Genomic DNA, 22,307 nt, shown 5'->3' with positions numbered 1-22,307 from the left:
TTCTTTCCCGCTCGGAAAAACACTTTTATGTAGCAAGTATTGTAATACCATATTGAGAAATAACTCTGTACACGATAAACGTTGTTCTATAGCTGCAAAAATGCATCAGATCCAACGACTTGGAATCTATATATAGCAAAGCTTTCTGCGAATGCATAAAGAGTTGGAACACGAGTTTGTGTTTATTGGATCGTCCGCACAAAGTGACACGGAAGGCTTTATTCAGGCATTGTAGAGAGGCTAACTCAATGCTGCCGCCGGACGCGCGGAGGCGAGCGCCATCTGATGGTGGTGCAAGGAACCCAGCGGCGCGCGTACTAGATCCGCTGTGACTGGCTGGCCTATCCGGCAAGAGAACAGCCAGGCCGCAGCACCCACGGTCACGAAACCCGGCTAGGTTCGCAAAGAACAAAGGCTTCGCTTTTAAAAGGACACGGATGATTGAAGAGGAGACGACGATACACACGCCACATATACAGACTTTCACACGGAAACAAAATCTAGCATCGCGGCCCGTTTTCACCCGTCCGTGTCTTTTCCCGCCAGCACGCGACGCCGGAAAGGCGTCCGAAATACGTTGCGTATATGGCGAAACCACACGCAACGTATTTTGGACGCCTTTCCGGCGTCAGCCGGCTTCAGCACGCCCATTTCGCGTCGCGCGATAACCACGCACGTCTCTTTCCTCTGTAATCACGCGGGAAATCGTCCTATGGCCATAATTAGAGCGTGGCGCCTGCGCAGTGTATAAGCAGACGCGCAGACGCCGCGGCCGAAGCAACGCTGGAAATACGTTTCATGTGGTTACAGTCGCCTAAACATAGTGCTCAGAGAAAAGGCACGTCTCGGCGCATATATACGAGGCTGTCGTTGATAATACCTTTGAACTGTCCTTCTAAAGAGTGACAGCAATTCTTAAAGAGAAATTGCTCGGTCAATGCTGCTGCTGACAAGAACGGCACACTTTCTCCGAGTGACGAGAGTGTTACGCGTCACCTAAATATATGACGCGGCGCGACAACTTTTCTTACGGAACGTAATCGCTCAGAGACGTGGACAGCCCTGACAGCCGATGAGCGATGTAGCTTCGCTCATATTCACGACACTACAATACGCGCAGAGCAGGAAATGCGGAAATGTCTCACTGTCTTCAGATACACAATGAGACAGCTTCCGTACGACTTCGTTTCTCTCCAAGATATGCTCGTGCGTAGCGTACGGCACTCTTCAAGCAATCTGATTCAATGAGTTGACCGACGCTCGCCCATTCAAAAATAATAATAGAAATTGGGTATATCCGTAAAAAAAAAAGGGGGGGGGGGGGAGGATACAACCTACGTATTATTTTTCATTGCTTTCAAAGCCAACGTGCCGCTGCAAATAGCGGTGGAGTCAGTATGGTGAAAACGAATGCAAAAGTCATTAATGTCACACGTTCACAGGGGTGCTTTCTATAGCGTGCTTGGGCCTGTATACAGATATACTTCGTTTCCATGACAACGTGCGCGACTTACTTTTACGACATGAAATTTGATACTCTGGAACCAACTCTAGATAATGCGAGCGGTGCAAAGCCAAATGCTTAGTACTAGTTTCGCTGCTCAAACAGAGGAAGCTCTATGCGGGGTCATGAACACAGAAAAACGAGCGCTAGAAGACGGAACAGATAAGGAGGGGCACACAGACACTGCGCTGACAGTGCTCTGACAATTTTCTGCGTCATGAAGACATGATACTAACTACCAGTTAATTCTTGGAGTCGTGAGGTTTCATCAAGGAACTCCGCGCGTGGAGTACAGAATGCACATTATGCCCCAAGGCTACTTAATTCACACGGCGTCGTCAATTTGTCCTTCAAGGAAGCTTCGCCTAAGTTGCAAGAATAAGCTAATCCAAAAACAGCAGAAGAAACAGCGAAGGACCCCGTGCCCCGGTGGCCTGCTAAGCCTCCCTTGGCCCCTGCGCGCGCATGCAGCAATTTTCGAAAGGCCCACATTGCAGAGCGCGCGCTCTTCAGAGCATTCGTCAACAGATGTCCCCGCTGGCTGGTCGTCTTGCCCCCAAACGACAGCCTCGGGGCGCACAAAAATTTCGGCCGCGGAATTCCCTGCCAAGAAGGTCGAGGTGAAAAAAGAGAGGGTCGGGGGGTGTTAGGCTTGGCCCACCCGACGCCGCCGTTGCCAGTTCATCGCCGGCAGCGGAGACCGTGTTGACGCAATACTATTCTGGTGGCGACCTCCATCCATCCAGGCTTGCCGACGCGCGCGCCCCCAAACGAAAAACAGGCATTTTCTGGCATGCACAAGTGTGACGGGCGCACCCCCCGGCCGCGACTTCTGTTCTCTCTGTGCACAGCAGAAGCAGAGCAGACGACGTTATGTGTGCATAACACAAGCAGAGCAGACGACGTTATCTGTACACAGCAGAAGCAGAGCAAACAACGTTAAGCACAGCAGAAGCAGAGCAGACAACGTCATCTGTGCAGAGCAGAAGCAGAGCAGACGACGTTAAGCACGGCAGCGCGTCGTCGTGTCGCGATTCAATCACTCGTTTTCGGCCTTCCGCGCGTGGTTAAAACTGTTCTGCACCTAGGCCCAAACATTGGAGAAACATAACAGTGGCGCACAGACGAGTGTAGTGGACGACAGGAGTTTCAACTGGCGGTTTATGTTGCACGTAGCAAACACGTACAACGGGACAGATGGCGGATGTGTATACGCAGACCTCCCTGGCAGATGCGAGCGACGTGACGACAAAAAGGCAAATATAAAACAAAAAAGTACAGTACATTCTGTGGGAACGCGACGGCGCCGCCGTTGTTATTAACTGTTAGAACAAAACACCGCGCCCTAGCGATGACAATCAATCAATCAATCAATCAATCGATTGAACAAACGAATGAAGGAAAAGGGGTCGCATTACTGTATTTCTTTAAGTTCGTCTGCAGGCAATGGCCAACAGACGCGCATTATATGTACGACTGCAACGGCTGGGTTCCGTCGTCTGGCCGCAAACATTTGTGAACAACTCTGCCAATAAGGCGATACTGCGCTGCAAAGCTATAACCGGATATTACGTATATAGCCGAGGTGAGTAACCACTGCACGACAGACGTCATGCCGGCCACAGGTGCGGTGATTCACGATTCACTGTTGTCCTCACATGCAGACGACGACAGCAGAAACTACGCGCGACAGACGACACAAAAGAAATAATGAAAGAAAGGAAGTAAGAAAGAAGGGGAACAGGATGCTTCAGAATTACGGCAGGAAACACAAAATGTATGTACATAGAAGGAAACGCCCGCGAACAAAGTTACAAGGGTGCACCAGAAACCCCACACGAAGCTGCAGGATCGAAACGTAAGCGACGGTATCGGCAGCAGTCTCCGTTTCAGTAAGCGAAACGAGAGCACTAAGCAAGCCAAGGACGCAATTTGAGCTACCGCTTCTTTCCCGATAACGCGAGACTGGTGAAATAGAAAGACTGCATACACGCATACGCGGGGGTTTAAAAATAGGCGTAACAGTAACCGCCTGGCTGAAAAGAAAACCCAAGGATCGTCTGGTCGCAAGACTATCGTGTATCGTAACGGACAAGACGACGTTAACACACCGCCGATAAGGGGAATTGCTACCTCAGAAGCTTCTAAATACGCGAAAAAGGAAGAAAACGTCTTGTCATCCACTCCACCGAATCTCACGAGGTTTGTCGCATTTAAACGAAAACGTTAAAATCTACCAACTGTAGGAATTTCTAGTTTTTTTTTTTCTTTTTCGTATTTTCAGGTCATCAACTCTTTTACAAAACAAGCTGGAAATCGCATCACCTTAAAAAAAACTTATTAATCTAACTCGGCAAAAAAAGAAAATTCAGATTATATAAACTTCGCTTATTGAGATATACAGTATAACGGGGACAAAATCGATATATTGCACTACCGCTCAGAAAAGCAGAAGTTCGGGAACATGACTTCTGCAGAAACATCGAAGACATTGCAACAATTTAACGTAAACGGTAAATTCACATATCACATTCATCCGCTTCAGATGCTCTAGCAATGCAGTTTACAGAACTACGATCTCTGTCTTTGGAGCAGAGAAAAGGATTTGCAACGTTCGTGCTTCAATCTCGTTTTTTCGTATAATTGACGTTTTCCGGTAATTTTCGTAAATACTGTGAGACCTTAGATAAAATGTTTGCTTCTTACAGTCGGTATAATTAAGGTTTCCCCTTTATATGCAACGAATTTATTTCAAGTAGGTTAATCAGTTGTGTAACGTGCGAAAACATTTATGCGTTTTACGCGTATTTGAAGAGGGAAATCATAGTCTGCTCTAAGGTAAAAGGATATGCCTCATCATAAAAAAATAAAAAAAAAAGATTCGTTTCCGCAATGTAATTCAATACAGCACAACCCAGTCATAAACACTTTGCGCAAAAAGGTGCCTGTCGTCACTCGATCCCCCCCCCCCCCCCCTTTTTTTTTTTTCTCTCTCTCTCCGAAGGTAGTAGATGCACGTAAAAAACTTCCATCTGCTCTCGGCAGTACAAGGATATCAGGAAATCTTTGTTGTTGCTATAATCGGATACAACTGAAGTCTGCAGTGAAGCCCCGCCCACGCCCTCGTAACCGCCAGCCACTGTTCCTCCGCGAGGCTGCAAATAGATCATACTTCAAACTTCCCCTGATACCTAATTAAGGCGGTAACCACAAAAATAAAATTCTAAGCGCGTAATTTTCGGCGTTTTCACTCGTCTATTATAGTGGAACGTTCAAGTAGGACAAGTATACAGTCGTATCATGTACGAAGCCATTTTGAAAAGGTCGCATGACGACGATTCTGTTTGCTTCCCCGATTGGCTGGCGGAGTAACACAGCCCCGCGCGGTCCGCGTGCTTTTGTTGCCAACTGATGTTTTTTTTGTATTTTTTGTTTAAGTTGTATCCTACTGTAGACCCACATTTAGATAGGGCGTACGCCTGATGCGTCAGCTGTTGTCAGTTAGTGGGCGACGCTTGGGCCTTCTTTCAAGATTCGCTTGCCGGACGGATTGCGCCCAGTTGCTGCTATTAAAACTATTCCGCGCTAATTCCTCCACCCTGCCAATCACTATGAGCATCACGGCGCGGGAACCCCGAAAATAGGCTACGGGACTAGAGAATAAACGTCACGTGACACGGTGCGTTCCACGCATAACTATAAGGTCGCGCTGACGTCAGCGGCCGAACAATTCGAAACGTATAGCGATTGCCGTGTGGGCGCCGGCCGAGGCCGACCTGTTGTATAGAGAGAGGTTGCAGGCGTTCGCGCAAAGAAACAATCCAGTCTGACTCGTCTGCCGAAAGCATGTCGGTTGCCATAACAGTCACGTTCCTTTAAAAAGAAAAGACACGATTATTAAAATGAAGTAAACAAATAAACCGGTCGGAATAGCGTTGTGAGATGCAGCAAACCATAAAGAGGAAACCTATAGCTCGGAATGCTGCCAGCGCGTTACCGAGGCCAACCACTTACAAGGTAGGGGTCGGATATTCAAATGCGGCCTAGAAAATGCACAACATAGACGCGGGAGCTTTTCGTAGCACCAATCAACGAGGAAACCTCCTTCGCCACAAGGTCTGTGTGTGAGCTTCAAGGCACCAGCAAATTCTGTCCAACGAAATTCTCGCTCTTAAGACACTTATCTCACCTTCCCCACCGTGCTACGTTTTTCTAATATAAATTCTGAGCCGACCACACAGCGTTGGAAATACCGGCGTAAGGAAGCGCAGTGACTCTTGCAAAAATCACGCATGTCATTCAATTGCGTTTCAATAGAAAGTATATTGAACTCAACAAAAACTCAATAGAAAAAACGCTAGGGGATTCCAAGCTTCTTTTTAAAGAAGACTTACTAGGACACCTTCCGAGTGACATCTTTAAACCGCCATATAGAAGTAGACAGGGTGCACATATGTATGCAGACCAGAAGCACATCGACTTCATTGAGAACTGCTCCCTGTCTCGAACAACAATCTCTGCAAAGAAAATTTTCTTTAAGTTGGCCACGCCTATTAAGCTTGCCTGCCAACCTAGTTCACGCAAGTAGACTCGAAAAAAAAAATATTTTTTTTCTGTAGCCGGCACAGAATTAGGGTGCCTCGGCACCACGGAATGTGACAGCAGCGCCGCCGCTTCTTCGTGACGTCAAACCTCCACCCCCATCCCCCTCTAACTCCCATTCCTTTTATTTTCCCAACCACTACGGCGGCACAGCAGCAGAAGTGTATACAAAACCAGAACCAAGCCGCGCGCCCTCAACAGTGCATTCCGTTTCGTTCCCCTCTCCCCCTTTTCCCCCTCCCACCACGGGTTTTCCTGGCGGTCAAAATTAGACCCGGTTGTGAGTAATACGCCCGAAGAGAGGGAGAAAGAAACAGACGGAAGAATAACGAACGGGGCCGCTAGCAGACGAAAAATCTTGCGAGGCGCACGCGCGTCCCGAAAATGAAGCCACGCAGAGCGCGTGCGCACAATGCGGCAACAGCAGTCGGGGGCTGGCGTCCAACTAAGTAAAACCATACGCAGCGTCACCGGGGGTCAGGCGTGGGGTTTCAAACTATATAAGATTACCTAGAGGGAAAACGGGTGCTGCGATGCTGTTGCATGTATGGGAAATGCCGGAGGTCGCTATTCTGGGGTGGTGCGCGATCTTATAGACCCTCTTCGCGGAGCAGTTTTGCTCTAGAGGAACGAGATGGCGCTTTCGGCGGTAGCGCCATGCGTTGCCTCAGCGAAAGCGCGCGAATACGAAACCACATCACCGCTTCTGCTTTTCTACAGTGCGATCAGCTGTTGGAAATGCAACTGCAGGGGTGTTCGCTAACGCACTGCGCTCCACTCGAGCTGCAAAATGTGGAACGGTAGAGGGAAGACGTGTGCAGTAGTTGGCTGAAAAAATAATGACTGGCCTATTAAGGAACAGAATGAATCTGCATGGCCAAGTTCACGGAGCGCGACTGCATAAGGACTGCCTGTGTTACCGGCTCTTCGTGATGCCACGGCTTTCCAGGAGAATAAAAAAAAATCACTCAAGCGCCAGCATTATATCGCTAACCCCCAAAGAAAGGACTTCCACCCCGGAAATTCAGCAAGAGTGAGTACCCGCTCTTACACAGTGATAAAGGGAGTTGATAAACTCTGCCGCTTCGTGGCAGAGTTTATCGCACGTTATCTACACACATCCACCACAACTCACAGGCAAACTTACGCCCACTCTATCGCCAACGTATACCAGGAACAAGTGAGTAGGCGCACTCTAGAATCAATGCGCCGAAGCGTACGAGTGACGGAGACTACACAGATAGCGTGTAGCTACCGAGTGAACTAATCAGAGCCGACATGACGGCGATGTTCGAGGTAAAATTCACAAAGATGGAGATGCCGTTGGATCCCACAACAGCTTCCAGAGTAGTACCCCCGGTCAGCCTGCGTTAATCATGCGTAGAATGCATGACGGCTATGACAAATTTCTCAAAACCTTCTCTTTCTGGGTTCAAATGTCCCTCGTGCTTTGAAGACAGATATATCAGCGCTTAATTAGCATGCGAAAGCGAAATTTTACTCTTAATCAGAGAATGTTCGAGATCGTTTTGGTTAAGAGACCTTTTTATTGGATGGCGAGCGACAACTAGCGGCCGAAATTCCAAAAGGAGGGCAGTGTCGGTAGAACCTGTAGCTGCGCGAGCTGGTTAAACTTTGCTTTAAAAAAAAAAAGCATTTGCTCAGGAAATTCCGACATGACATTTTTTATTCGCCATTTTTCACTATTCAATAGCTTCTTTTTTTTTCGCCAAATTAAGGCTCCAGACCTCGAAACCCTTGGGGGGGGGAGGTAATAAATAGTGCTAAGCTTCAGCGCGCCCCAATTATTTGAATATCATAACTGCTCTCCAAACCAGTTTCGGTTTCGTTTCCTAGGAGGCGTAAGTATGGTGTGTGCCATGACGTAGACGGTAATCGCGAGAGCGGAGAACATCATCCAAAACTTTTGGCACACGTTCCTGCTCGCTCGGTCTGCCGCTAGTCGTTATGCGAGACGATGAAGCAGCATAGGCCACCATCCCGTCATCGGCAGTGCAACTGGAGAACAAAGGGGGGGGGGGGGGGGGGGGAGTAGGCCTACCGTTTTTCTCGGCTGATAATAATTACACCCGTTCCCGCCCTAAGACATTATACTAGACTTTTCTAGGAGTTTATTCTTAGGACGGCTCTGCAAGTGCAAACTGATTTCGCGTGTCTCTTTAGTATCCCTTTAACAATCAGTTGCACGGATTCGCAAACAAAAGTACAGCAGACGACGCGCTCATCGCCGACGTCGTCTTCTGCACGCAGCTCTCGCGAGTGCGTCTATTTTGGCGAGCGTCACACGCTAGAGAAAGGGAGGGAGTCTAGGGGCGGCGAAAGACCGTTTTTCGCCGGCAGGCCCGCAAAAACTGAAAGCTGGCACCGAGGGCCGCCATTTTTAGAAGCCAGCGACCCAGTCGTGCACCCGAGTTCCGGGGGAAGGGGGTAGCGGAGAGGGACAGACGGACGAAAAGGAAAGACGAGCGGTGTTGAAGCAGACGACGTCGGTCGAAACCAGTGCACCGTTCTTTCCCGAGGAGCGTTTGCACGCCAACGGAAGCGGTTGATGAATGGACGGCGGTTGTCCTTTGAGGGCCGGTCTCGCACGCTAGGATTGGTTTCAAACGGCGACTAGCCTGTAGTATCTCAATGCCTACGCGCAGTGACGCCAAACCTAGAGGGCGCCACTTTCCTATACGTTGGTCACGATTTATATAAAGCGCGGTTAGGGAGGCTGCATGACGTCAAGTTTCTAAGCTCGCAAAGAAGCGTCGGGCGGCACACTGCACGGAAGGTTATTCGTACGCGCTCACTCCAGAACAGGGAGGGAGATCACTTAGAGGGCGCCACTTTCCAATACGTTGGCCGAAGTTTATGGAGTAGGTTAGGGTGACGCCAACTTTCGTTCGGCGCGCTGCGGAAGCAAAGGAGCGTCTATGGCGGCGGCGCCATTGAGTTTCCTACAAATACTACTACGGGGAAATCTGGCGCTTCGTGTACGGGAGCTGAAGACATGGCGGTTCATGCCAGCAGGTGAATGATGAACTGTTTGTGCATTCGCCTAAACGTCGTGTTTCTGGCTGCAAACGACGTTGAGACTTTGCAAATTGACCATATTCAACGAAATAATGGGTTAGAAATGCGACCATTAACAATGGTTACGCATGTGCGCTCACTGGTAACGCCTTCAATTGTTCAGAAACTCAAGCTTAGAAATCGAGGCCAATAAGGGCAGGTAAAGCGCAATAAATAAAGCCGCAAGAACGTCTGAAGCCATTATCACCAAGATGAGACAAATCCGTGTTCTAAACCCATCATTATAGTACCATCATACTCACGGTAGACGGAAGATCACCGCGGCAACGGCTTTTTTTTTTTTTTTTTTTGGGGGGGGGGGGGGGCTATGTGGGGGCCTTCCACGAGGAATTGATTTCAACAGCGACTATATAGCCTGTCCATAGCACCCCCGTATTTTCTGCAATTCCTGTGTACTGACGCCAAAACTAGGGGGATCCAGTACATAGAGGGCGCCACTTTCTCTGAGATGGTTGCCACGGCTTGTAACGGCTAGGGTGCCGTCAACAATCTTTCAGCGCGTTGCGGAAGCCATTGACGAAGGAAATAAAATACGAGGGAGCAATAAACTAACAGGTAGTATTACGTCATGCAGCCAACCTCCGTGAAGCCATCCCCCTCACCAAGTTTCTCTCTTTCTTGCTCTCTCAAAAAAAAAAAAAAAAAAGTCGGGCCAGCACGCGACCCTGCGTTCGGCGGATTCGGCTATCTGTGTTTGTACCCAAGTAGCTTTTAATCGAGGTGTTCGGGTGCTTAGTAAACTGCGCTGTGCACACTTTGTCTCTCGATATGATCGCGCGATACGGTCGTTCATTTGCAACGCATATAATTTATCGTCTCCGTTGCAACGAGCTACAGTGCGGCAGCCGCACACCGCAGCCACGCCCGTTGTCTTTCCCAACGTTAGTAGATTAGCTAATCTAGTAACGTTGGTGATTTCTGAAGAGAGTGCGCTGAGCGCGGCATGGGCACGTGTGGGACCGCCTCTTTTCTGGCTTCAAGAACTCTTTCTAATGGGAGGCATTCTGGAGGAGGTCTCAACCAGGTTTTCTGTAACGGGTATCGGGTATCCGGCCGTTTTCCTGGGCCATTCCCGAAGACAGTGCAATCTAAAAATGCGAGCCACTGCAGGTATGTGCCGCACTTCAATAAACATACCTGACGCCCACTTGAGTCCCTTAGTATCACAACAACAAACGCCCACGTAGCGACATCTACGTAAAGCTTCCATTACGTAGATGTCAAATGAATTTCGCCGAGTAATGTGACACGTATACACACGGATAATCCACAGGTGACACAGATCACGTTTTTTTTTTCTGGCGGCCCAAACTTTTTCAAACAGCGCGCCCAATGGTGGCAGCAGACGGCGGGGTATGTCTTCTCCATTTCGTTACAGTAAAAGCCCCCCCCCCCCCCCCCGCTCCCCCCCCCCTTCCCTTCTTCTCTTACCCTTCAACCTTCCGTTTTTAAAAGCGATCCTTGTGTGTGCGTGTATGCCTGCCTGGTACGGAGGAGGCTACGAAGCTACAACTGCTTCCTCTTTTTCTAGCCTCCCTGCTTGTGCAACAAGTTCGAAACCTCCTCCTCCACTACCCCGGGCAGCAGCCTTCGACGCCATCATTTTTGTTTGTTTGTTTTTCTCTCGTCTTCGTTCCGAGTGTAACGCGTAACAACTTCCTCGCTCGCTCAAATTCGAAGCCCCGGTGGCGGCTCTGGTGAGGGTAGTAGTACCCCGGGCACCAGCCGACGCAAGAGAACACAGTGGGCGAGGCGCCTCGTCAAGACGTCAAGAAGACGGGCCGACTGAGGTGGTGCAGATGAGAGAGAAAGAGAGAGAGAGAAAGCTTGAAGAAGGCTGTGTCGAAAGATCAAAAGACAAAAAAAGGAAATTACCCTAAAGAAAGAACGGGCAAGCAACCCCCCCCCCCTCCCCCTTTTCTCGAGGCGTGTATCGGGAATGGCGGGGGCTCCTTGTTTTGGCTGTGAGTCATCGCGAGCAGCCCGCGGCCGACAAGGAGTTGTACCTCGGGCGAAAATGCAAGCGCCACTTCTTCGAGTGGCGGGGGGCGGTAGGGCATGTGCTCAGAAGCGCTCGAGGCGCCAAGAGACTTCTTCAAAGCCCGATGGTTTTTTTATTCTGGTGGGCGTGTTGGCCTCGGTGGCCCCGGCGTGCGTCCTGGTACTGGGACGGTTCGCATGGATGGATGGATATTATAAGAGTCCCCCCTTTGAAACGGGGAAGTGGCGGATGCCACCTAGCTCGACACTTATTTTATTTTTTTTTTCTGCGCCTATCATCCGCATTTAGGACACCCACTGTCCGTGTTTAACAAATCATTCTCCGCCGCAGATTCATCAAGCTTTCCTTATCTATCTATCTATCTATCTATCTATCTATCTATCTATCTATCTATCTATCTATCTATCTATCTATCTATCTATCTATCTATCTATCTATCTATCTATCTATCTATCTATCTATCTATCTATCTATCTATCTATCTATCTATCTATCTTGTGGCTCAGTCAGCTAAGGCGTTGCGCTGCTGAGCACGAGGTCGCGGGATCGAATCCCGGCCCCGGCGGCCGCATTTCGATGGAGGCGAAATGCAAAAACGTCCGTGTGCTTGCGTTGTAGTGCACGTTAAAGAACCCCAGGTGGTCAAAATTAATCCGGAGCCCTCCACTACGGCGCGCCTCATAATCAGAACTGGTTTTGGCACGTAAAACCCCAGAAAGAAGAAGAATCTATCTATCTATCTATCTATCTATCTATCTATCTATCTATCTATCTATCTATCTATCTATCTATCTATCTATCTATCTATCTATCTATCTATCTATCTATCTATCTATCTGAAACTTAAATTCTGTTTTACGTGCCAAAACCACGATATGATTAGGAGGCACGCCGCAGTGGATTTCATCCCGCGCCATCGGGCTTTGCAGCGCAACGCAAAATCCACTACGCCACCACGGCGGTTTTTTGTTAACATATTATTTACACCATTGCACCTCTAAGCGTTGCATCCACTCTGTTCCTGCTCCACGGGGTTTTCTCGTCTGGCATGTGGCCACGAAGCAAGCGAATTTCGAACAATCGCCGGCAGAAGGCACGCGCAACAACGGCACTGTCGTCTGCTGCGACATAAAATTACTCAGCTGCGCGCAGCCGTTCGGGAACCACACGACAGATTTGGGACAAGACAATATACATAGAGTCAGTGCACTTAGCTCCTGAGTGCGATAATTAGCCGGTAGTTTGAGTGAACCACTAAACGTCATAATGAATGCAGTTCCTCGTGCAAATCGCCCGTTTCTTTCTTTAATGCATGTGGCTCCGGATTTGAGGTCGAGGGCCGTCCGTTTAAATCCTCGCCTCGCACAATTAACCGCCTGGACAAAAAGGGGAAAAAATGTAGGCAACACTGGGCGGTGCTCGCTGGTAACAATGTTGCCAGCGCCACCTGGGAGCGGGCGGCGGCCAGACGAATTAAAAACGAGCGGTAGTCGACCAAGAGCGCCCCAACATCTTCCGAGAACAGATTAGCGTGAGCGCAGCCGTCGAAAGGCGAGAACCGGTTAATCCAGCCGGGCAAAAACGGAAATAATAAGAGAAAGGAAGAAAAAATATCGAAAAGAAATAGCGGAGGAGGCCGTCCGAAGTCAGGCCAACGTGGTGACCTCTCAACGATATAGCTTCGTTCAAGGAGCTCGTAGTATACATCAGGACAACGCGGAAGAGAAGCAGAAGCCTCATATTTCTTTCGCCCCGTTTCCACTACAGTGCGATATGGATCGGATCAGACAAGAGGGAGGACGCTCCAGGCACGACTTCTGGTGAAAGCATGACAAGGCAGAAGAAACAAAAGATGTATAAAGAAGGATACGAACACAAGGTAAAGCAATGAAGAAAAAAAAGAAAGAAGCAGACGACAAAGAATAAGAGCAGAAGAAAGCTTTCCAGGCACGACTTCTGGTGAAAGCATGACAAGGCAGACGAAACAAAAGGAGTATAAAGAAGCAGACGTAAAAAAATATATATATAAAGCAAGGAAGAAAAAAAAAGAAGCAAACGACAGAGAAGAAAGCAAGCGCTAACGCGAGAAGCACGGGACGGTTTTGTTTGAAAGAGGCGCCGTGACAAGCTAAGCACAAAAGAAGCGTTAGCCACTATCGTCGGCGTTGTTGTTGATATTGTCGTTTTAATGTTCAAAGAAGAAAAAAATATATATATGGAAGAGAATAATCTGCGGGTATCGTATAACTGCCCGCTGCCGGCGAACAGCTGAACCCTTCCGCGGCCGAGAAAAGAAGCAGAGAAGGGCGACACCAAAAGGTCGAAAGAAAGATAAACTATTTAAACATTTTCGGTGGTAATTAGCTCCGTACTGACTTCAATTCAACTAACTCAATGGTAACTCCATCTTCAAACGTTCTCGTATACTTAGTATAACCGTTCCTGGAGACGACACGAATTGACCGGCGTTTCCCAGGAAACCTTTGCCAAAGAAAGAAAGAAAGAAAGAAAGAAAGAAAGAGAAAGAAAGACAGACAGGCAGGCAGACATAGATAAACAGATAAAGAAATATAGACAAACACCGACAAAGAAACCCAGACCGCCAAAAAAAATTAATAATAAGCACACGAAAAACGACAAACAAAAGAAAGAAAGAGACATAACAGCTAGTATACGGCCTTCGAAACTCCGCCGTCACGTGCGCACCACCGATCGACACCGTCAGGGGAACAGGGCCAATTTCGCAGTTTCCATCGACTGTTTCGAAATCGTCATCCGGCACTCTCCCCGTCAGCAGACATCACCACCACCAGCGGCACACATTTACATACACAAACAACGCCCGCACACACGCAATATACCGCGTTGTCTATCGCGTCTCGTTCCCATTTCCATCCATGCATGTATGCAGGGAGGAGCTTCTACCCTCAACAGGCGGCCCCTTTCTCGTCTCTGTATTTCCGCAACACGCACTTCTGTCGCGAAGGCAAAACCAGAAGCTATACAGTGAAGGACCTCGTGGTAAAACGGCTCGTTTTCCGAGCAGATGGGCTTTCCTCTTCTGCCTTGACGACAAAGTGGGTTTTCTTCATCTTGACCTCGCGCGTTTTCCTATATCACTGCGGACTTTCTCTCAATGAAACTACTTAAGGAGAAGATATCTATGAAAAAAAAAAAAATGACGAGGTGAAAAGGCAATCGCGGATAAACATCCATCGCGGTAGCAGTAGACGACGCCTGCATACACAAGAAGCAGACGGACGCCCACGATTGTATATATACCTCCTTGCGCAGAAGTAGCTTTCTCCCACTCTGGTTTCTGTCCTCGGTTTTTGAATAAGCTAGCAATACGTCGGTCGTTGTTTCTACTTGTTTGAGGCCGTCCTTCAGGTGTACGACTCTTTATTTATTCTCCAGGCGCAACAAAAGTTCGATTATCACTGGGGGAAAAAAATGAAGGCCAAACATCGCTCTTTCGTATTCCGCGCCGAAACCTCAGCGCCAGTCCCGTCAGTGTGACGTCACGATTTTCAAATCATAGTTTCGTATTTGTGCCGTCGTGGCTCAGTAAGAGTTCACCAAACTCGATAAGTTTTTGGGGTTATTTTTCAATGCAATGCAGCCCATCTTTAACGATGAACACGTTGAGCAGACGCCGTCAAAAGTCCATGACGTCACAGCCAGCTCGAGCGGGAACTTCAAGACGGCCTCGTCACCATACAGTCTTTCGGTTGTGCGTATTTTCTGGTTTGCCGAGTATTTTAATTCTCACGGTATGAATGGCTTCGTTCTTTTTTGTATTGCAGAATGGTAATTACTAATGCAGTTGAAATAACATTTCTCTTCAATGCCCCTTTAAGCGGCTGGGATACACCGATTTGCACTCCTTCGCGTAACTGGCGAGCAAAGCGTAATGACTCAAGACCGACGAGCGCTTCCAGTTGAGAAAAAAAAAAAAAAAAAAAAAAGAAAGGTTGAGCAATCCCCGCTACGCATGGACGAGGAAGTCGTAAAGACTCGCGTTGCATATGTCAAAGGGGAATCTGCAGGTTCACTACAATGTAAACACAGCACGTGCCCGAGACGAGGCAATAGAGTTGAGCGCATGGTAGACGGTCTGTCTCGCCTGCGGCGCGGGTGGCAATCCTATGCACGTGAAGATGACGCCACATGAGCGTGCGCCGCTGAAGCACGACGAAAGACGTATAGAAATTAATTGCTGACGCCTCTTCTGCATGCGTGGATGAAGGGGGGGGTATCACAAACGCCCCCCGGTGGCGGGTAGCGACAGCTGCGTTGGAATGTATAGTCTGCTTCACCGATAGGGCAGACGAAAATTTCGCAGAAAGCGGTGCACTGACTCTGGCCGGACGGAACGGTCGTCTGCTACGTTGTCCGGGATATAAATGAGAAAGGCAGGGCCACTTATATCTAGTACAGACGACACAAAATGTCGTCTAGCCCGAACTGTTGTTTGCGGCTCAACTATATAGTTAAGCACCAAACATTAATCGGGCTAGTCGATCGCTACGGATGCCTAACCTTAAGGCAGGGCAAAACAGACGGGCACACAAGTGACAGACGACATGATCGCTAACTTTGAAATGATATCATAGAAAAAAAAAAAAAAAACACCGACATATGGAGAAGCATACTTTTCGTACCCATATCTTTCAATGTTAGATATATGTCGTGAAACATATCTCTCATACGCGTTTTGTATATGTTTTTCATATTAAAATCAGTTGAAAGTTAGCACTCGGTCGTGTTGTCTGTTCCTTATTGTATTCCCGTCTGCTCTGCGTTACCTTAATAGCAGCTCCCGTCCTGAATGATTAATTTGTGCACAGCACATTAACGAAGTTGCCATACTCAGCGATGCTACAGATAAGACAGTATCTTAGTTCACAATGGTCCTAATTAATAGCTCAGCAAAATCAACTCTAACTCGTTTTGAAAATTACATACGATTATAGTTTCATCGATATCGAAGCATCGATAACCTCTCAAGCACGAAACCAAACGAAGCCTCGCGCTCGTAGTATGCAGAAGCGGGCGCGTCTCGATATTTACATTGTGCGTTCATGTAGCAGAAGTGTTCCATAGGCGGAAGACGAAAAAAGCGAAAGCCTATAGCCGTAGCCACAGAGAAAGCCGCGAATCCACATCTTGCGAATGACCCGGCACTTGAGCGGGAAAGCAAGTCGCATACATATATAGACCCCTTTTACGCTACCGCTATTTCGAACTTCCGCCACGGCACGGCTGAATGGTCGCGCGGCACGATATCGTTCTTTATTTTTTTACTATTATTATTCTGTTGCATCTTGCACTTCACGGCCGAGCGCCATTTCCGCGTTTCGTAACACCGCCTCGGTAATATTACGCACAGCCGCCGACGTTCGAATCGAGATCGTATCGAAAGCCGCGGAGATGCGTGAACGGCAGAAGGAGACGACACCGCACTTACATTTATCGTCTGCATTCAAAGCGGTTCGAGTACCAGACGAATTGTGCAGACGACCAGAGAGGTTTCTATACACGTCGGAAATTCACGAGCGGAGGCGGAAAAAAAAAAGTGCTGTGTTTATATACCTAACGTTTGCTTTTGTGAAGAGAACTGACAGGTTCAAGTCGATCTAACTTCCGGCATAAAAAAAAAAAAAAGAAATGGTACAGAATATATGTGTACTGTTTACACAACGCAAACATACGCATTGTGTTTGAACCAATGCTGCGTTTTCCTTTATTTTACGTGCTAAGCGGTCAATGTTGTCAGAAAGGATAATACTAAGTGCGGTAATCCGGCGGTAAGCAGTAAACCTGTTCTTTTATTATTAATATTATTTCATTTGACACGCGGACTTTGCTTGCAGACGACGCCAATTCCGTGAAACAGACGGACGTCGACGATAAGCATATAGGCCATGCAGAAGTTGCGAACGCTGGCCACGCCAGAATAAAAAAACAATTAAAAAGCAATCGACGAAGTTCGGGGGCTGCTATCTAAATATGTGTGAACGAAGAAATGGTTTTCTCGTCAAGAAAAGCACCAAATTTGATCAAGATTGTTACGATGCAAAAAGTTACAATCTAGTGACCAAAGGAAGCAGGTTTTTTTTTTATTTAGCCGTCAATTTTTTCATAACAATTGACAAAAACTGCAAGATTGCAGAAAACAATACTATGAAATTTACAACACTAACTCGGCAAGGAAAAACAATATTACTATTCTGTAAGCTGCATATATTGATTATACATGTAAAGGGGACAGAGTTGATGTATAATAATACACCCCTCTGAAAAACACCACTAATTTGTGTGTGGGACTTCTGCAAAACTCTAGTAAACATTGCAAAAAAAAAAAAAAAAAAAAAAAAGATACGCAAGCTGTACATTTGTACATCAAATGTGTTCACTTTAGATGCTCCAACGGTTGCAGTTTGCAGAACTGCGACATCTGTTTTTGGTGCATGCAGAGGTACAGTTTTGTAAACTTCGTGCTTCAAGTTACTTTAACACGTACGCATATCCGGGAATTTTTGCAATAAATTCCGGGCTCTAAACCAGAATGCTACTTCCTACAGTAACTAGAATTTAACTCCCTCTCTATCTCTCTAAAATGCAACAAGTCTCATTCAAATTGGTCCAGGAGTTGTCTGGTGAAATTATTTCTGGGTTTTACATGTATTCGAATGGGGAAATTCGAGTTGGCCCCGAGCTAAAGCTTCCTCTTTAGAGCGCCGATTTGAAGATTTAGATTTCAATCACTTCCGATTCACGATGCACATCGTGAACAAAGCTCGCGCGTCTGATCAATGCCAGTTCCACTTGCACCAACTCTGCGCAAACCCTGCGCAAACGCTGCACCACCTCCCTGCGCCAACTCCGCACCAGCTCTGCACCACCTCCCTGCACTGTGATGAAACGAATGGCGACGTGCACATTCCGCCACGTTGAATTGGTTATACGAGTGGCAAATCTTAGCGATTGAATCGAATGGACCCTGTACAGTTTTACGGCGGGAGAAGCGGTGAATGGCGAAAGCGGAGCACGCCCCACCACCCCCCACGTGGCATGACGATCGAGTACGGTGATCGAGTGTGCGTAGCATCCAAGCAACGTGCCTCACGTGAACAGAAACCGCTGTTTTGCCCTCGTTGCATACTGCCCAGGCAGTATCGTCCTGCACACGCGTGTATAGCTTATCGCACTCACGTAGCAAGGATGTCGGGGAGGGGGGATTCGACGTGACCACTCAACACCGTCGGCAGAAAACGAGTTTCCCGTTTTCCGATATCTTTCTCGCTTTGTTCGAGCACCACGTGTCGGCAACATGTGATAGAGCTTCCTGCAAAAACATTACCAGAAAGGAACTCTGACGTTGATATCGTTCAGCTGCCGTGTGAATGATGGTCAGTGCATGGCTTTGTCTAATAATGATCGTCCTTGTGGCGTCAGGCGTTCAAGTAGACCGAGCTATTTACTGCGTTTCATCTCTTTGAATTTCCAAGGGATCCCAGTTTTCATCCCAAAAATAATAAAATTGCGCAGTAACAAACGGCCTTGAAGCCAAAAGGACAAAGTTAAAGCACGTATGCTAATTATTCCCACGCTTGTTGAACCACCATGCATTTCTGTACAAACGTCTGTTCGAAGGCTCAATTAATGTTTTTTTTTTTTTTTAAACCCACCTACCAACAATGTCTCCATATACCAGATTTTTTTTCTTCTTCTCGCATATGCAACAATTTGCATTCAAAACAGCTCAGCGGTTGCAGGAGCGAAACATTTCTCCGTTTCACGTAAGTGTTTAAAAGCAATGTGGCCCCAGCCGAAACACTCGCCGTCGTCTGCTAGAAGACACTCAGAATTTCGTCTGCTCGCAACCCAGCCATGGCGCATGCGCACAAGCCGATCACGCGAGCGCGCTAACAGCACCATGCAAATAACCGCACTTCGATGGGCGTCGAAGTATACGCGCATTCTGCAAACGGTCCCAGTTCCCTTCCTTTGCACAGACACGCCCGCGGTCGTGCAAACGACGTTTTTTTACGGTCGTCTGCATGCGCTCGCCCGCCCCCAACGCCAAGGGGAGCTTCCGTTCCGCTTCAGCTGCGCTTCGCTTACCACGATTGTTTTATGTTCCGTTTCTTTCTTTTCTTTCTCAGGGGACCCGCGTTAAAGCGGCGCCGACGAAGTTCATTCACGAAATGTGAGGCGGAAATGGCCCGTCGACTCGCGGCAAAACGGCTATGATGGCGCCATATAACGTCTTCGATTTCGAGAAAAAAACGGGGGCGCATAAAAATCCCCGCGCTTCGGTTCCTGCGAAAGGGGGCTGGGTGGCAGCGTTAAGCTTCTGTATACACGGTGCGTCGATATACGAAAAAGCCGGTAATCTTCCATGATCCCTAATCAGCTGAAACCGAGAAAACCAATAAGAGTTCCGCTTTAGAGGGATATATCGACTCCATCAACAGGAGAAATGTGTGGCAAATAGCATGCACGTTATATAGCGAGGCTCTCCCGACTTACGCGTTTGCAGGAATCGCCGTTTGAACCACAGAAAAAGTGTTGCCTATCATGTCGGCGCGGGTGAACATGACACGTAGAATAAACAGCGTTTATGATATGAGAAAACAAGTTTATGATATGAGAAAAGTAGAACAAGAGTGCATTGAAGAAGACGCAAAGCAGCAATCAAGCAGTCCGTTTTTCGTAGAGGATATTCTCTCTCCCGTCGGCGCCATAAAGCCGCTTGCATATCGGGTGGAGTTCTTTTTTTTATGTTTTTTTTTTCTTCAAGCATACGTACGAGAATGCTCGGAAGCGTGCTAGAAGCGTAATCTGAAGCGCATAGAAGCATGGTCCTATCGAGTCCCCACTCTTGATGACACTATATAGTTCAAAGCACAGACAATGATTACTGGCTACTACGCGCATAGTTTCGTTTTTTTTTTTTAAACGCATTCTTTCCTAATGCTTGTTTTCTTCAATGTAGATAGCAAAATCGGTATACAACAAACGCATCGCAAAATTCGTTCAGGTTACTTATACAGGCGAGTTCGGGGATGTCGAATCACCAGATATATCGAAGAATGTTCAGCGAATAAGCCAGTTCGTTATAACCGGGTTCGACCGTATAATCGAAACAACCGCGCTGAAGAAGCGCCTCCGCGCGCGCTCGTCTGCGATCGTCAGAAGGCAACGACCGCAAGCAAACGCGCGCATAAGCTCTAAGTGAGTGTGAGAGAGAGAAGCAAGAGAACTGAGTCGCGCAAGATGCCTGTGGGTAACGAGGAAAATCCTTTTCCCGCGCGCTCGCGCGCGCGGTAGCCGCATCATGGCCGCGTCCCAAAATGGTCTCACACGCGGCGTTTGCAGCGCCACCGCTCTTGTCTCACCGCAGACGAAACGTCGTCTGTTCCGGCCCGCGCTTCGTCGTCTGGTGTGCGTATGCGCTAGCAGACGACAAAAAAAAAAAAGAAAGAAATCCAACGAAACCACCAAAAACCACGAACCTTTAGGAAAGCACGTGAACGAAGACCGTCGTAAAGGGCTTTGCGTTGCAGCTGGAACCGTTTCCTTTATTGGTGGCTCTTTCACTCTGTCTCTTATTTTTTCTTCGTTTCAAAGAGAGAAAAAAAAAAAAAGAATGAAAGCTCTCTTCCCTGTGCGGTCGTGCACTTCAAGCGCGTGTACAGCAGGAAAAAGGAAACTACAAAAATTAAGCGAAAAAAAGAAATAGAAAGAGAAGGAGCGAAGAGCTTCGACGATGGACGCGGTTTCAGAGAATGACCGACGGAGCGGAGCTTTCTTTTTTTTCTTTTTTTATTTTTTCTAGTGCAGACGAAACGCGGTGCTAAAGGCGGCGAGAAGTTCATTGCGAAATAGTGGCAGCGCCACCCGCCGAGGGCCCATAACGAAAAAAAAAAAAAAAAATGACTAAGAAAAGAAGAGAGAATTGAATAGGAGCACTCAACAACGTATACAGCCTCTGTCAGCGAAGTTTAAAAGGTCGAGGTCGTTCTCAAGTTTGCGGTCTCTTTCAATCTGAGTAGAATAAACGGATCTCAAAGGCCGTGCTTTTCATTGCTGCATGCACCGGAAGCGATTGCAGGAGCCGGAAACAACGTGACGGTCACCACGTTTTGGGCACCGCTGATAAACATAATTATATTCCACCAACATGCGAAAGCCAGTTTCGTCTGGTCCTGCGTGGAAGTCCCTCCGAGAAGCTGCATACCGATCTACTCGGCCATCGATGGGACCGCGCGCGTTCTGCCGGCAACCTTGACACGACGGCGCATGTCAACAAGGCAGGGCGACTACGAAGCACTCGGCATCGAGCGGATAAGCAGAGGCGATGCATGCAGCGGTGCGACGCCGCGCGTGCTTCGAACCGGCGAAAGTCATTTGTCATCCGCGCTTGCGACACTAAAAGAGGCAACCAACGGGTTATACGTCCGTACTCTCACCGCCTTCGCCCCCATTATCGAACAAGCGGTGCGCGCCGCAGAGGGTGCTTATACACGCGGAGAGATACCGCGCCGTAGCATACAGCGCGCGGAGGCGGCAATATAGGCTTAGCAGGCAAGAGGCAGGGGGCGCCTCCTAACGGCAGTGACGCGCACTTCAATGAGGCGAGGCGAACGCGGTGCACGGAAGCGACGGTTGTACGCGACTATACATCTCGTTTCACACGCGTAGCAGGCGACGACACGAAGGCTAAACTCGGGGACAACTTTTCGCGGCAGTGCAGGGAATTAAAGCTATGGGACCGAAGCGCAGAGTCTCCTTACGCGCCAAGAAAAAGTTCCCTGAATTCATATTTTCACATTTCCCTAGCTCAAGTAAGTTCTACTTGATTAATTTATTATTATGTTAACAATGCTATGAGAAGCCGTACATAATTTACTATAACTATCGTGCTCTTTGAAAAATAATTCCTTACATTTAAATATTTGCAGTTTTTTTATATCTCGGATCCCACAAAGCTTTCTGTGCACCTGTTCTATACAGTAAACACGGTGCAGGCTCACGTATAACAACCGAGCTGAGTGGCGCGTTTGTAGACATATCTGATAAAGGATACAT

General features: G+C 48.0%; 1 protein-coding gene across 1 annotated transcript in view; it reads right to left on the bottom strand.

Annotated features, from left to right (window-relative positions):
• LOC119457987 (alpha-actinin-like) overlaps window positions 1-22,307 on the bottom strand; it is a 96,608-nt gene that overhangs the window by 26,002 nt on the left and 48,299 nt on the right.

Source organism: Dermacentor silvarum, chromosome 7 (genome assembly GCF_013339745.2).
Source record: "Dermacentor silvarum isolate Dsil-2018 chromosome 7, BIME_Dsil_1.4, whole genome shotgun sequence".
Lineage (NCBI taxonomy): Eukaryota > Metazoa > Arthropoda > Arachnida > Ixodida > Ixodidae > Dermacentor > Dermacentor silvarum.
This window is presented reverse-complemented; position numbering and strand designations above follow the sequence as displayed.